Source organism: Notamacropus eugenii, chromosome 4 (genome assembly GCF_028372415.1).
Source record: "Notamacropus eugenii isolate mMacEug1 chromosome 4, mMacEug1.pri_v2, whole genome shotgun sequence".
NCBI classification, from domain to species: Eukaryota; Metazoa; Chordata; class Mammalia; order Diprotodontia; family Macropodidae; genus Notamacropus; species Notamacropus eugenii.
Genome location: NC_092875.1, coordinates 382,501,938 through 382,519,187, shown reverse-complemented (window position 1 = coordinate 382,519,187; position 17,250 = coordinate 382,501,938). Strand labels below are relative to the sequence as shown.

Sequence of the window (17,250 nt, the reverse complement as noted above, 5' to 3'; positions counted from 1 at the left end):
TTTGATGTGTACTTTATATTTCTCATAAATCTTTCATGTCAATGTTTTCTACTAAGTTCAGGTATTTTTGCAATAAAATCTTGAACTTCTGCCAGTTCATTGAATGTCCATTTAATTTTTATTCAGAATTATACCTAATTTGCTGTGTGTGATATTATTGGCCACAATCCCAAGTCTTTTTCTCTTTGATATGTAGTGTTCCAAGACCTGTGATCTTTTAGTTGTTTCTGCTGGGTCTTGTTTGATTCTAATTTTAGGTCTACTATATGTATTTTGTTGTTGTTGCTATATTTTCTTCTTGAACTGGAGGTTTCATGATTTGACTATAATATTCCTGTTGGTCTTCCTCATAAGACCTCTTTCAGGTGGTTACCATTAGACTTTTTTTCTATTTGTACTTTCCCTTGTTATTCTAATGTGTCAGTACGATTTTCTTTAATCATTTCTTGTATTGATGTATCAAGATTTTTTTTTAATTGTGGCTTTCAGTTAGTCTGATTTTTTTTATATTTTTTCTTCCTAATCTGTTCTCAAGATCAGTTGGTTGTTTCAGGAGATATTTCACACTCTTTTTCTATTTTTTATTATTTATATTTTGTTTTATTATTCCTTTGTCTCTTATAACTTCACTGGCTTCCCCTTTACCAGTTCGAGTTTTCAGGTAGTCATTTTCTTCCTTGAGATTATAGATCTACTTTTCTGGTTGGTTGACTTTCTTTTATAATCATTTTGTCCTTGGATTGTATTTTTTTTTTCAATTTTTCCTCAATCCCTCTAATTTTATTTTTAAAGTTTTTTTTTTTTTGCTTCAAAGAGCATTTCATTTTTCTGAAAAATTATATATCAAGAACATTTTAGTGCTCCTTTTTAAAAGACCATGAGTTGCATATTTTTCTCTCTCCCTGATTCCTCTACCCCTTTCTGAACATGGTAGGCTGTTTGATATAGTTTATACATGTATTATAATGTAAAATATCATTTCATATTCATCACTGTTGTGGAAGAAGAAACATATCAAAAGGAAAACAAAACTTGATAAAGAACTGAAAAAACATATGCGTCAATCTGCATTCAGAGTCCATCAGCTCTTTATCTGGATATAGATAACATTTTTCATCACGAGTCCTTTACACTTATTTAAGATAATTGTGCTGCTGGAAAAAAAAAAAAAAACTGAGTGGTTCATAGTTGATCATCACATGATGTAGCTGATACGGTGTACAATGTTCCCCTGGTTCTCATTTAACTTTGCATCAGTTTGTGCAAGTCTTTACAGGTATTTCTGAAACCTGCCTTTTCATTATTTCTAACTGCACAATAGTATTCCACTACATTCTTGTATCACAGCTTGTTTAGCCTTTCCCTAATTGATGAATATCCATTTAACTTCAAATATTTTCCCATCATAAATATGGCTGCCATGAATCCTTTAGCAATAGTAATATTCTTCCCCTTCTTAAAGATGTCTTTGTGATATAAGACCTGGTAGTGACATTCATGGATCAAATAGTATGCACAGTTTGATTGCGCTCTGTTCTCTGGAGGTCAAAACTTTTGAGCTCTGGTCTTTTCATTAGAAATCTTTGAAAGTCTTCTATTTGAATAAATATTTTATTTTCCACCAGAAAGATTATATTCAGTTATGCTGAGTAGGTATCTCTTGGTTGGAATCTTAATTCATTTACCTTGGAGTATATAATATTCTAAGACTTGCATTTCTCGACTATGGAAACTTCCAATTCCTTTACAATCCTGACAATAGTTTCATGATATTTGACTTGTTTCTTTTTGGCTACTTGCTATACTATCTCCTTGATATGTGAGGTCTGGAATTTGTCTATGGTGTTCCTGGGAGTTTTTATTTTGGGGCTTCTTTCAGTATGTGATAGATAGATTCTTGCTAGTTCTATTTTGTCTCTGGCCCAAATATATCAGAGCAAATTTCTTTGATAATTTCTTATAATATGTTGTTCAAATGTAAGGTCAAGCAAAGTAGATTCTTTTGCTGTTTTGGTTTTACTAAAAGTGCTTCCAATTGAATGATGTAATTAGAGAACTTCTTTTCCCAACACAATGATGGGCCTGCCCATTGAGGGAAGCTTGATTAGGGGAGTTGTTTTGTAGAAGGGTCCCAGTTACCTTTTCTTTTCTTTTTTTATTTAGTCATTGGGTCAGAGGGTCATGCCCTCTGGTTATGAAAAATGTATAAATATTTTGAGGGTGAGGTTGTACTTTGGATCTTACTGACCAGAAGCGTTTGTTTTTCCAGACAAAGACTCTGGTAACCTACTAAGGACCTCCCTAGATTGGAAAACCCACAGGTTTGTGTTTCCCTCTCTGGTGACTATAGTCAGACAGTTGGACATATCTGTTGTATTATAATGTATGTATTGATTATAGTCAGACAGAGGAAACCATGTCTGTTGATACGTTATTTCTGTGTATTTTCTCTCAAGCTCAGGATGCTGACTTTTCCCCCTGAACTAACTCAGTCATACATGTGCTTGATTAAAGTGATTGTTGACACCTCAAAAATTGTTTTTCCTTTTATGGATGAAGATCAAAGAACCTGGGATAGCAGCCTTCAGTCTATGTTAGGGTGCTTACTGATACAAGAATTTTTTTTTTTTTGTCATAGGCTCTGGTAGTGCAATAATTATTGTACTATCTCTCCTGTATATTTTTTCTGAAAAGACATATTTTCTTTTTATTTTGTTTTTATCGTATCTTGATTTCTTATATAGTGATTATTTCCATTCCTTCAATTGTAGTTTTTAAGTAGTTATTTTCTTCAGCAAGCTTCATACTTCCTTTTCCATTTAGTCAAGTCTATTGTTAGAGCATAATTGATCTTGGTGATTATTATTTTTGTATCTTTACCCATGCCATTCATTTTTTTTCATGATTCTCTTGTATTACTCTCCTTTCCTTTCTCATTTTTTCATCTATTTCTATAATTACCTTTTGAAGATCCTTTTCAGAGTCTTCCAGGAATTATTTTAATGCCTGAAGCCAAATTGCATTTTTCTAAGTAACCTAATTCTAAAGAATGAGTAGGTTGAAATATGAGCCATAGAAACAAGAAATACTTTTAAAAGAGAAGATAATGATGAGACAATTTATTAAAATTTATGGACAAAACAAAAGCAGTAAATGGAGAGAAATGTATATCTCTTATTACTTACATCAATAAAATACAGAAAGAGCAGATCAATGAATTGAGAATGCAATTTTTAAAAAGTATAAAAAGAATAAGTTATTAATACTAAGTTAAACACCAAGTTAATATGATGAAAATCAAAGGCAAAATTAATCATATTGAATTTTAAAAAGCTATAAAATTAATAAATAAAATAAGCAGTTTGTCTTATGAAAAATTAATGAAACAAATGCCATTGATTAACATGATTTAAAAAGAGAGAATCAAATCGCTGATATCAAAAATGAAAAGAGTGAATACAGCATTAATGAACATGAAATTAAAGGAATCACTGGGAGTAATTTTACTCAATTATTTGCCAACAAATTTAGCAATTTAAATGAATTGGAAGAATATTCCAATTCTATTGTAACCTATCTTAGAAGAAGAAAAGGAAGTGTCCATAAATGATCTTCCCAAGAAAAAAAGCCAAAGGTACAGTGGGATTTACAACAGAGTTCTAAATCAAGTAGCCAACAAAGCCAAATTTAAAGATCAACTAATTCCAATAATAAGTGAATTATTTTGGAATAATAGGCAAAGAAAGAGTCCTACCAAACCCTTTATATGATATCTATCTATCTATCTATCTGTATGTGTATATGTATACATATATATATATATATATATATATATATATATATATATATATATATATATACACATATATATATGGAGAGAGAGAGAGAATGCTAATACCTAAACTATGAAAAGTAAAAGTAGAAAGAAAATTACCGATCAACTTCAGTAAGGAAAACTGATTCAAAAATTCTAAATAAGATGATACGTAGGAGACTACAATAACATATTTTTACAAATTATACATTTTGACCAAATAGGATTTATACCAGAGATGCAGGACTGGTACAAAATAAGAAAAAGTCTTGGCATAATTTAGTATACCAATAATAAAAGTAACAAAAATCATATGATGATATCAATAGAAGAGGAAAATACTTTTGATAAAATACCCATTCCTTTAAAAAAAAATCACTGAAAAACATAGGCAAAAGTGAATTTTTCTTCAAAATGAAAAGAAGCATTGACCTAAAATCACCAGAGATCATTACTTGTAATGGAGAAAAGTAAGAAGCCTCCACAATCAGATAGAAATTAAACAAAGATGCCCAATATCAACAGTATTATTTGATATTATACTAGAAATGCTAGAAATAGCAATGGGAATAAAAATGCATTGAAGGAATCAGAGTGGACATTGAGATAATAACTTGAGATAATAAAAATATCTGTTTGGCATATGATATGATAGCATACTTAGAAAATCCTAACAATTAAAGTCCAACACTCTTGGAAATGACTAGTAATTTTAACAAAATAGCAGGACATAAAATAAACACATACACACAATTATCAGCATTTCCATATATCACCAACAAAGTCTTGCAAGGAGATATAGTAAGATATACTTCAGGTAAAAAATATGTAGACAACATAAGAGTATACCTGCCAAGATCTGGGAAATAAATCAAAAAAATTATAATTGTTCATGGATGAGCTGAGTCAATGTAACAGAATAAAAATTGTGCCTAAATTGATCTATTTGTTCAGTACCATGCCATTAAAATTATGAAAAGCTCATTTTACTGGACAAGAAACTGTCTATAAAAATTTACCCCAACTTTCAACTCTCAAAATTACCTCCTTAGGAGAGGATCTCAATTTTCTTCCACTCCCCCCAAAAGTCAATTCCCTCCTAAAGAAGGGAGGAGGTGCAACAGAACACTTTCCTTCCCATCAGCAAATCTTTCCTTCATTTTCTCTCATCCTTTCCACTTCTGCAATTTCGATCATGGGCTCTTCCTCCTCCCACTTTCTAGGTCTCTGCTTTGTGTTGAACTTGCTGCTTTTTTTTCATATTGAAAAGCTCCCAAACTCCAAAATAAACAGGAAATGAGGGAAAAAAAGAAATGATGAGCAGGTGGAATTCAGAAAAACCTGGAAAGACTTGCATGAACTGATGCTGAATGAAATGAGTAGAACCAGGAGATAACTGTACACAGTAATAGTACCATTGTGGGATGGCCAGCTTTGTCAGACTTCACTCTTCTGAGCAACGCAAAGATCCAAAATAATTCCAAAAAACTTATGATGGAAAATGATTTCCACATCGAGAAAAAGAACTATGAAGTATTAATGTAGATAAAAACATATTATCTTTTTCTTTTGTTGTTGTTTTTCTTTCTCATGGTTTTTTCCCCTTTTGTTCTGATTCCTCTTCATAAAATGATCAATGTTGAAACATGTATACTGCCTATAAGACATTGCATGCTATCTTGGGGAGGGATGTGTGAGGGCTTTAGAACTCAAAATTTTACATAAATGAATGTTGAAAACTAAAAATAAATACAGGATCTTTTTAAGGTGCTATTTATCCTTGATAGAGGAGAGCTCAGAAAGCCCTTCAGTCAAAATCAGGACAAACAGAGTGAAAAAGAAATTTCTAGAACTTCCTAAAATCAGGTAAGCATCTTCACAACACTGACATCACAATGCTGGCTAAACTTTTCTATTTCCTGTTTTTCCATGCTGAATGATATAAATGAAATCATGGGTAAGAATAAAAGTTACTTGTTGCAGTATAATGCCAAAGGAAGATAAGAAATTTCCAAGAATGTCCAAAATTGATGTAGAAGAAATGCCCAATTCACCTGGCCATGATACCATCACTAGCATTATCATTAATTGCTAAGATATAAGAAGTTACACAGGAGGTAGCACAGGAAAGAGTGAACTCTTCCATGGCTTAATTTAAGTCATGCCCAGAATTATGTTCTTTTAACCAGTATAGAAGAGTAATTTTATTGAAAGCAGCTGTAGTAGAACACTATTATTATTTCAGTTGAATATTGCAATTGTTTCACAGGTGCTAACAACTTCAGTCAGGCCAGAGTAGTCTCCTGTTGCTAAACAAACATATGTCAGTATTCGGAGATCCAATCTGGAATCTTTCCAAAATAAATCCATTAACCAAAACATCTGGAGTGTCAACATATCTTAATGCACATGTGCACCATACCTGTTTTTGAAATTGGTACCCACTTGATCTCCCCCAAAAATCTTGCTGTTGTTTACTATCCTCAGAGGTTTTATTTTAGAATTCATGTATTTGCACTTCCTAACAGAAAACTGTGAAAATATGACACAAGGATTCAAAGGTGAATGAATATCAGAACCGGATTCTCAGTATAGGGTTTGTTTTAAGCATGTGTGCATTTTCTCTCTTTTGCTTTGTTTAAATACACTGCCCTTAATTTAATTGAAGTATTTAACGTCTTCAGCTTATTAAGAGTTTCAATAAATTTGGAAAGCATTGTCATACAGCCCACACTTAGCAATGCCCAAAATGTATTGAAAAGGTAGGAATATGCACCTCTGACCTAAATGGTAAAATATAAAATACCCTATCCTCCTGTTAGATAAAGTTCTATCTAACAGGAATCTAGACAGGGTACATACAAGGAAAAACTTGTTTTTGAAAATTTTTAGATGTTACTTTGAAAGTCCTTCATCATTCATTTGTTTCAAGCATCCTGCTGCATACTCCCTTGCATAGTGGTCTGGATAATCAAATCTAATGATTTCAGTGCTTCTCTAGGAGCCCATATCTGAAGAAGAACCTGTAGCTGAGTAACATCTTCAAGTTTGATCCTTTTGACTGACAACAACAATTTTTGCAATGCCTCTAGACATTTTTATCTACAACCTTATTGTAAAATCCAAATAAGATTCACTTCAATCTAACGCAGCTAGAATAGGGGATCCCTCTCAATAATCTCTTTTAGCAGAAATGGCTTTTTTTCTTCCTCATCTTGATACATTACCACAGCCACTAAGTACAATGGCAACTGTCTTTTCAATAATCTTATAAAAGAGAGGGTAATAATAAGGATTTTTTCAGGTAATTTAATATATAATGCTGTCATATTTTTAATATATGGATTCAATTCAACAGTTCTCATTGCATCAATATTTCCTCAAATTCATCACGAAATGATGACCATCTGTGCAACATTATTTCTCTAGTTTTCAGATTTCTTTTAAAATGTCTATCACCAGGGTATTTACTCATGCTATAGATAGTGTAATTTTTTCAGCTTTCCTGATAATCTGGTATTGGAACAATTAATTGTCTTAGTTGACTTTTCTTGTTTTTATTTTATCCACAGAAAAAATTGCAAAGCGTACCTGAACCACTTTCTAGGGGTAAGATATAATTAATATGAGATTCCAATGATTCACAACACACATGGCCACATCTTTCAGGTATCTCGAACTTATAACTGGTTTAGAAAAAACCTCTGTTGCATGAAAAATTCCAGTACTGACAGGAACTTTGACAGTTTCTTCTGGGTTCAATGTATTCCCCTTAATCAATATAACTTGAAAAGAGAGAATATTCTCTCAAATATTAAAAATTATTACTATTACAGTGGAAGAAGGTGGGATGAATTTTGATTCATGACAGTTCTCTCATATTCATTTTCTGCTTGCACACTTTATTTATTTTTCAACATTAAACAAGAGTAATTTTGGAAAGATTCCTATTTTTAACAGAGTTCTGGACATACGGTAACTGAGGTAATGGAGGATCATCAAAGATAATTCTAGTCTCCTAATGCTTTGTATATTTAGTAATAGAGATCAACTTCATCTTCCTTCCCAAGGATAATCAATAGTTTTGCATTGCCAACTCATTTAGTTTGATGATAGTCAAACCAGGAGACTTTTGGAAACAAAACATGTCCTGACAATTTTCAAAATGCACAGTAACCAGAAGATTTCTATCGTGAAGTTCAAATTCCAAATTTTCAGGAATGTAAGGGTCTTTTTATGGTGCAAAAGTGTGCTTTAACCAATTCATCCAAGATGATAGCACTACATGCAGATGCCAGTGGATATTCTGAAAGCCCGGGGTGGGGGTTAAGTTTGGTGGAGGCAAGATGGTAGAAAAAAGGCAGCAATTCCCATGAATTCTCCCAGAAACTCTTCTAAACAACTTTAAATAATGTCATAAAACAATTTCTAGAGCAGCACAAGCCACAAAAGGATGGGGTAAAATAATTTTCCAGATAAAGAAATGTAACACCTGAATGAGGGTGGAACAGTCCAGAGCAGGTTATGACAGCAGAGATTCAGTCCCAACAAAGACCAGCCTCAGCAAACTAGAAACAGACTTTGGGAGAAAGTAAATAAGCAGAGACAATAACTATTTCTGGAGCTCTCAGTCCAACGACGGTAAAATACTTGAACAACTAGTCAGAATGAGATTATCGGGGTTGCTTTGTCAGCATTGTGGCAGAAGTCTGTTACTTTGCATATACTTGGGTCTGGGTCACAGTGCTGGGGAGCAGTCCCAGAGTGAGGAAGAGAACTAGCGCACTAGAGCTTGAGGCCTCAGTGGAGTGGAGACACTCATCATAGTTCCAGGGAAGAAAAGAGTCTTGTGACCAGTCACAGACCAGAATATAGGCCAGGAGAATAGTAAACACACCTCTCCTTTGATCGTACTACTTTTGAAGAATTGAAAATTTACAAATCACTGAAGTATCTGGGAAGACATTTGCACAAAACCCCTGAAGCTTGGGACAGTGCTCACTCTACCGTGAAAGGAGAGCTCTACTTTAAGAAAGATTTACAAGTCAAGAAAGAGGATAGAAGAATGAACCAGCTACACAAAACAAAATCTGACCATAGAAAGTTACTATAGTGTCAAGGCTCCCAAAAAGACAGCAAAGTTGAAGCTCGCATAACCAAAGACTTAAGAAAAACAGGAATTGGTCTTATCCCATGGAAGAATTTAAAAAGGATTTTGGACATCAAGTAAGAAAGGTAGAGAAAAATTTTGGAAGACAATTGAGAGTGATGCAAGAAAATCATAAAAACTGAATCAACAACTTAGGAAAGGAGACACAAAAAATACTGAAGAAAATAAATACTTTAAAAAACTGACTAAGCCAAATGGTAAAAAAAAAAAAAAAAAATGTCAAAAAAAGCCAATGAGAAGAAGAATGACTCAAAAAGCAGAATTGGCCAAATGGAAAAAGAGGCATAAAAATTCACTGAAAACAAAAACTCCTTATAAATAGAAATTTCCAAATGAAAAAGGAGGTACAGAAGCTCAATGCATAAAATAATTCTTTACAAATTAAAATGCACCAAATGGAAGTTAATGACTTTATGAGACATCAAGAAACAACACAGAAACAAAAGAATAAAAATAGAAGAAAACATGAAATATATTTCTGAAAAGAAATTGATCTAGAAAATAGATCCAAAAGAGATGATTTTCAAATTATTGGACTAACTGAAATCTGTAATCAATAAAAGAACCTAGTCATCATATTTCAAGAAATTATTGTGGAAAATTACCCCATCTTCTAGAACCCAAGGGTAACATAGAAATTGAAAGAATCTACCAATCAACTCTTGATAGAGATAATAACTGCCAAGAATATTATAGCCAAATTACAGCATTCCCAGACCAAAGAGAAAATATTGCAAGCAGCCAGAAATAAAAAAATTCAAACATCATGGAACCACAGTCAAGAAAACACAAAATTTAGCAGTGTCTGCATTAAAGGATCATAGGAATGGCCATATGATATTCCAAAGGGCAAAGAAACTAGCATTACAGTCAAGAATCCCTACCCAAAAAACTAAGTATAATCCTTCAAAGGGGAAAATGGATTTTCAATAAGATAGAAAGCTTAAAGCACTATTTATGAAAAGAGCAGACCTGAATGGAAAATTTGACCTTCAAATAAACAGGAAACAAAAATCATAGGGGACTTAATAATGTTAGATTATTTACATTCCTACATGAGAAGATGATATTTGTAACTCATAAGACTTTTCTCATTATTAGGGTAGTTAGAAAGAGGATATATAAACAGAGGGCACAGATATTAGTTGAGTACGAAGGCATAATATGTAACAAAAAAAAATAAAATGAAGTAGTGAGACAGGAATGCACTGGAAAGAATTGAAAGGGTGAGGTACAATGGGCTAAGTTATCTCACATAAAAGAGGCAAGAAAAAGTCATTACAATGAAGAGGGGGAAGGTGAGGACGAGTGAATGAACCTTACTTTCATCAGAATTTTCTCAAAGAGGGAATAACACACACACATACTCAGTTCAGTATAGAATTCTATCTTTTCCACAGGAAAGTAGGAAGAGAAGGAATACACAGAAAGGAGGGGGTAATAGAAGGGAAGATGGATTGGGGGAGGGGTGGTCAGAAGAAAAATACTTTTAGGGAGGGACAGGGTAAAAGGAGAGAATAGAAAAAAGCAGGGGAAAATAGGAGAGAGGGAAATGCCATCAGTAATATTTACTGTAAAAAAATTTGGGAGCAAATTTCTCTGATAAAGGCCTCATTTCTCAAACATGTAGAAATCTGAGTCAAGTTTAAAAAAAGCCATTCTCAAATTAATAAATTATCAAAAGATATGCACAATTTTCAGATGAGGTAACCTAAGCTCTCTACAGTCAACCCCCCAAAATGCTCTACAATCAGTATTGATTGGAGAAACGCAAATTAAAAGACTTCTGGGATACTATCTCACACCTTAGATTGGCTAATAGAACAGAAAAAAAAATGACAAATTTTGGATAGAATGTGGGAAACATGGAATATTAATGCATTGTTGGCAGAGTTGTGAACCGATTCCACCACTCTGGAACTATTTGGAACTTCATCCAAAGGCCTATAAAACCATGCATACCTTTAAAACTAGTAATACCAATAAGTAGGTATATGTACTAAAAGAGACATAAAACAAAAAGGGAAAGGACCAATACAGACAAAAAACCATTTAAGCAGCTCTTTTCTGGTAGCAAACAATTAGAAATTGAGAGAATGTCCATCAAATGGGGAAAGGCTGAAAAATTATGTCATTGTGATGGCATATTATTGTTTTAAAAAAGTGTTGAGCAGGATGCTCTCAGAAAAACTTGGAAAGGTTTACCTGAGCTGATGCAATGGGAAATGTACTGTGTACAAAGTAATATTAATATTGTAAGATGAACTGTTAATAACAGCTATTCTCAGCAATACAATAATCCAAAACAACTCTGAAGGACTTGTGATGAAAAATGCTATCCATCTTCAGAGAAAATATTGACGGTGTCTGAATAGATATTGAAGCACACTTTCTTTTACTGTATTTTTCTTGATATTTTTGGAGGTGTGCTTGGGTACTTTTGTCCATGTTTTCTTTCACAATATGACTAACATGGAAATATTTTGCATGACTACATGTGAATAAATTATATTGAATTCTTGTGTTCTCAATTTGGGGTGAGGGGGAGGGAGGGAGATAATTTAGAACTCACAGTTTTAAAAAATAATGCTAAAGATTAGTTTTACATGTAACTGGGGAAACATAAAATGCTAAATAATTTAAAACAAACAAATAAAAAAATTTATGGGAGTGGAGCCATCTGATGCTGAGAATCAGTAGAGATCAAGGATGTCTGCCAAAGCAGGAAGTATTATAAAATTGAAATACATTCATAACAAAGGAACTTGAAGGAAGATAGCCCCAATTTTCGTTTTTATTAGGTTCATAAACAAGCTTTATTTTAAACATTGAAAAAATGTGCTTTTACTGATGGCTTTCTCAGAATTTGAAGATGGTCTGACACCCTCAGCATCAACAGGCTCTGTGGCCCTTGAGCTCTCCTACATAGATTCTGTCCCTGCCAGAGCTGCCATTCTTCAGAACTGGTGCAGCCCCTTGGCAACTGCCATTTCCAGCCTGACTACCACATCACTGTCAGATGGAAACAAAGACATTTTTAAAGAAAAAAAAGGAAAGCAAAAGTATGAGAATACGAAAAAAATCATCAAAAATGATTAATATATTAAAATAAAATTTTAAAATATATGCAGTTTCTCACAAGCATGGACCTCCAACCAAGGAGTATAGAAAGGTAACTTCTCATTCCGTATTTTGAGGACATGATTGTTTCTTGAAATTCTACAGATTCAAATCTGATTATCTTGTGGTGGTTTTTTAATTTACATTTTCATTGCTGTATTCATTGGGTTTGTTTTGTCCTTTATTATGCTTGTTTTATTCTGTTTCAATTAATGTAAGCTTTTTCACGCTTCTCTGAATTCTCTCTCTGTGTGCACACATATATGTATGCATATGCATATACATAGAGGTGTATAGGCACACACATACATAGGTGTGTACATATATACATATGCGTGTCTATACATGTACGTATATACATCATACATAATCCATAATATGTATGTATATATATTTGCATGTATAATTGAAGGCTTTCAATTATACATAATAAAATTAATATATTTTCTTATAGAAATTTCCCTGTCCTTTATTTTTGTAGAATATGATTGTTTTATTTGAGGCAATAAAAGGTATTTGATCTAATCCACTATTATTTTTTAATGATATGGTCTTTAAAATTCAGGTCATATCCATTTTGAATTTGGTGTTTTCAGATTTCTCTTCAATGTTCATCAAATAGGGAATTTTCTCCTACCCAGATATTCAACTAATCTACTTTCTAAAAAGTTATATTGAGTTTTACTGTGCTATATTTTTCTTGCTTCTATGGTTTGGTCTTTGACTCATATGTTGTTTAGCATTTTCTTTTCATGTTTCCTCTCAACCCCATTTTAGAAGTGCTTCCTGAACTAATTACTATTTTCATTGTGCTATGTATTATAAAGGATGTATAATATTTTTGTCTCATTTTTGTTGATTTGCACTTTCTATGTACCCAAACATATATTTTGTAAAAATTAGAGGACAGTGTATTGAGAAACATGTATATTCTTTCCGATATCCACTTAGAGAAGTCATGATTATCTTATTTCTAGTTCGTGCAGCAATTTATTTAATTCTCTTTTTTCTCTGTCATTAATTGTTTTGTTAGATTTGCCCACAACGGAAAGATTTCAAAATCTTCTGCAACTATTAACTTTCTCATATCCTCTTATAATTCTTTTTTGGTTACTTAATCCTTACAGATGGCTTAATATATATATATATATATATATATATATATATATATATATATATATATATATATATATATATATATATATATATATATATATATATATAGTTTTTACTTGCACTACTTATATTTCTCTCTTTTAAAGACGTTGTAAAAAAAAATTGCATGCCCATGCTGTGATGTTTGCTGTTTACTTAATTATTGTTTGTTTTACTATTTTATTATGTTTTGTTATTTTAGGACTAGAATGCCCTTGGGAAGTATTTTTAGATTAATGAGAACTTTAGAGCAAGCTCTCTTGGCTACTCTATTGTCTACCATCAATCAGGAAACATTAAATGTCTTCTTGGTGCTTAGTTGTTTTCAGTCATGAAAACACTGTGACTCCATTTGGGATTTTCTTGAAATAGACATTGGGGTGGAATGCTATGTCTTTCTCCTCTCATTTTACAGATGAGCGAAGTGAGACAAATATGGTTAAGTGAATTGTCCGGGATCAAACAGCTAGTGTCTGCGACCAGATTTGAGTTCAGGAAGATGATTTTTCTGACTCTAGACCTGGCACTCTATTGACTGTACCACTTTTATTCTCGCATCACAAATCCTACATTTAGATAAAGTAGCTATCAACCACTCACTATGTGATGGTCTTTTTTAACAAATGAAAGAACTACATTTACATAAGGATTTTGATTAATAAAGAGAAATATCTGAAGCTTATATTCTGTTTTGTCAACTCATGCTTTGTGTACAATCTAATGAAAACTAATGATGTCTTTAAACTGGAATGCAAGCAATACCTAATATTATGTTTTGATTATTTGAAAACAGATTTCTAACATCAGCCAATGCAGATCAGATCACATGAAATTCCATGAAAATATTTTGTATTATAAAATAGTTTTTTGAAGGACTATCGTGTTGTTCATTTTTTTCAGGGTCAAATAATGAGATTGATAGAGATTAAACAGTAGTCATAGAATTATATATTTAGAGGTAAAAATACTTTTGATGTCATCTAATCTGATGTAGTCTTTTACAGATAAAGAAATTTAGGCCTCAGTAGGTCATTACACAGAACAGAATGGTAATAATTAGCAGAAATGGAATTCCAAATGAAATCTTCTACCTTCAGTGTACTTTCTACCACACCACACTTGCTTGCAATGATTATATTGGCTCATCTAGTACTGTATGGTTATTTAAGCTAACTATGCAGATAATCTAATTTGATAATCAGAATAATTTTTCAAGGAAATATAAAAGTATGCTATTGCATGTCTTTCAGACATGGGCAACCTTGGACTCAGAGAGTTAAAGGCTAGTAAGATGACAGATTGAGTAAAAAGAAGGATCATATCTCAAATTCAAGTTCATTAACTGGAAAAACAGTGTTCTCTATGCTGTTGGTCATATTTTATTTTCTGGGATCCTTTTTTTTTAACAAACTGAGAACTTGAACAGAAGTATAAAAATTCAATCCTTTGTTGTTTTATGTATTAATAGTGTATGTTTTGAATCATAAACACCTGTTTTATATTACCACTAGATCATGCTATTTGTATTTTAGTTTTACTTGGTGACCTTTATAACTCTGACATTTATGTATGTCTTTAAAGTTTAAAAATCATTTTATTTGAACCTTACAAGAAAACTGACAACCACTATAGGTATTACATTCATTTTCCAGAGGAAGATATTGTGGTTCAGAAACTTAAGTTATTTATGTGTCAGAAGTCAAGACACAAATGATGATTTCTTGAATTAAAATCAAAGACTCTCTCCATTATACTCAGTTGCTTCCTATATTAAGTGCATTAATTTAAAATATAAATTATATGATAAAAAATAAACCAAGAAATCCTTGAGGTTCTGTTATCATTTCTATTCTTCAGTTTTCAATACTGTATGAATTGGTCCACAATATTAGAGAACTAATATTCACATTGTTCTCATTCAGAAAGTTCCCCTACATAGCTGCCCATTTAGCCTTTATGAATAGTAGCAATTGAGTATTTTTAAATTTTTCCCCTTTTCTCTTCCCTTTTTGTCTTAGATAAACCTAATATTGGTAAGTTAAATGGTGTACACAGCTTACCAATGTCTTCATGTCATTTCAAAATGGCAAGCTCAATCTACAGTGCAATCAATAGTGCATCAACAGGCTTATTTTCCCTCTGTCTAATCATTTTCTTTTCTACTTTTTCATGTTTGGTGTCTGATACATATGAGGTAGAACCACTGGATTACTCTAATTTCTATTTTTCTGATTATTAATGAATTAGAATATTTTTTCATGTAGTTATTGAGTATTTAGGTTGTTTCTTTGAAAACTACCTTTTCATATCATATGACCTTTTTTCAATTAAGGTGTGATTATTCTTATAAATTTGAATTAGTTCTTTATGTATATTGAATATAAGAATTTTATTAAAGAAAACTGCTTCAAGGAGTATTATTGATGAGTTAACTTATTCCTTTATTTTAATTGCATTGGTTTTCCTTGTGGGAAATAAAAAATACTTTACAATTTTATGCAACTAGAATTATGCATTCTATCTTCTATTATTTCCTATTTGGTTTTGTGATTAATATGGAGAAATGCTCCCAGTTTTCTTTTAAGAGATCCTGCAAAAGTTATTATTGTTCAATTCCCATCTATTCATTCACTAGGATTTTTAAAGTAAAATATCATGTCAACAGCAAATAGATATAGTATCAATTAATTACCTCTAGACCTAATGGAAATCAGCCCTGAGTTCAAAATAATGATATAAATTATCTACATTTACATAGAATTTTGTATATATTATCTCATTTGATCCTAAAAATACTCTACAAAATTATTATTAAAAGAAATATGGATATTTTATGGATGTGGAAACTCAGTATCAACTTGGATAAAGAAGATGCATATAGGGACAAATAGAAGTAATCTATTACTGGAATCAATATCTGTCCCTCTAGTCCAGAATTCATTGCCCTATTCCACAGCTGCAACCCTTACAATGCCTCACATTTATACGATGCTTTAAAGTTTACAAAGAATTTAAGTATATCATTTCATTTAATCATCACACAAAATGAGGGAAAGGCTATTATTATTACTATTACTTTTTATTTTGGCATATATCTTGTTGTACTTAATTTGTTGCAGATTGTACAACATTAGCCTCATTAGCCCGTGAGCTCATTGAAAGCATTGATGATGTTTTGCCTGTTTTTTTGTATCCCTAGAATGTGGCAGAGTGCTTAGCACAAAGAAGTATCTTAATGTTGTTAGTCCTCCATTTTGAAGACCAATATCACTGGGTGATATCTTGACTTACAAGTAAATTTGATTTAAGTGAAGCAGAGCTGTAGTCTTCAGCCTGTCTCTCTTCCACAGCCATTGAAGTCCAGGGACAAGACAAATGTCATGAAAACTGATGACAGCTAGAATACAGTGTATGACCTTGGCATCTTTGATATCTAATTAAGCTCTAAGCACTCCACAACACTTGTTTTAGCCTCCTTCATGGTCTTCGGAACAAATTGTTCTCATCCATTCATTTCACCAGAGAAAATCTTCACGTTCTTGAGCTAGACAGCCCGCTAACTCACTGAAAGTATTTGGAGGCCAATTGGTTCCTTTCAATCTGGTTTAGCTCATGGGCCAAGACAGTTTTATTGGAGTATGGCCTCGCTTCATGATACAACTTCCTGGAGACATAGGTGAGAGTTGAGTGAAGTTACACACCAAAGATGAATGAGCACTGCTGAAAAGGGCTCAGCAAAGCCCTTATATCAGAGGTGCTAATCTTCCCTAAACATCCCTTATATCCCAGTTCCTTAATAAGCACATATTGGATGATTGACTATTAATTTCATTGCAGTCAGTGCTAATCAAACCTCATCTGCAATGTTCTTTTCTGCTCAGGGCCCTGTAGTTTAGAATGACATAGATTAATAAAATGCAGGGGTTGGGAAGCTGGAGGTGACATGTAACTGTCTAGCTCCTCCAGAGTGGAACTCTGAATGCAAACTTCA

At 32.5% G+C, this 17,250-nt stretch overlaps 1 pseudogene; it reads right to left on the bottom strand.

Moving 5' to 3' along the window:
• Nucleotides 1–5,488: 5,488 nt before the first annotated feature.
• LOC140502613 (phosphatidylinositol 4,5-bisphosphate 3-kinase catalytic subunit beta isoform pseudogene) lies at nt 5,489–11,432 on the bottom strand (annotated as a pseudogene).
• Between the last annotated feature and the right edge of the window lie 5,818 nt (nt 11,433–17,250).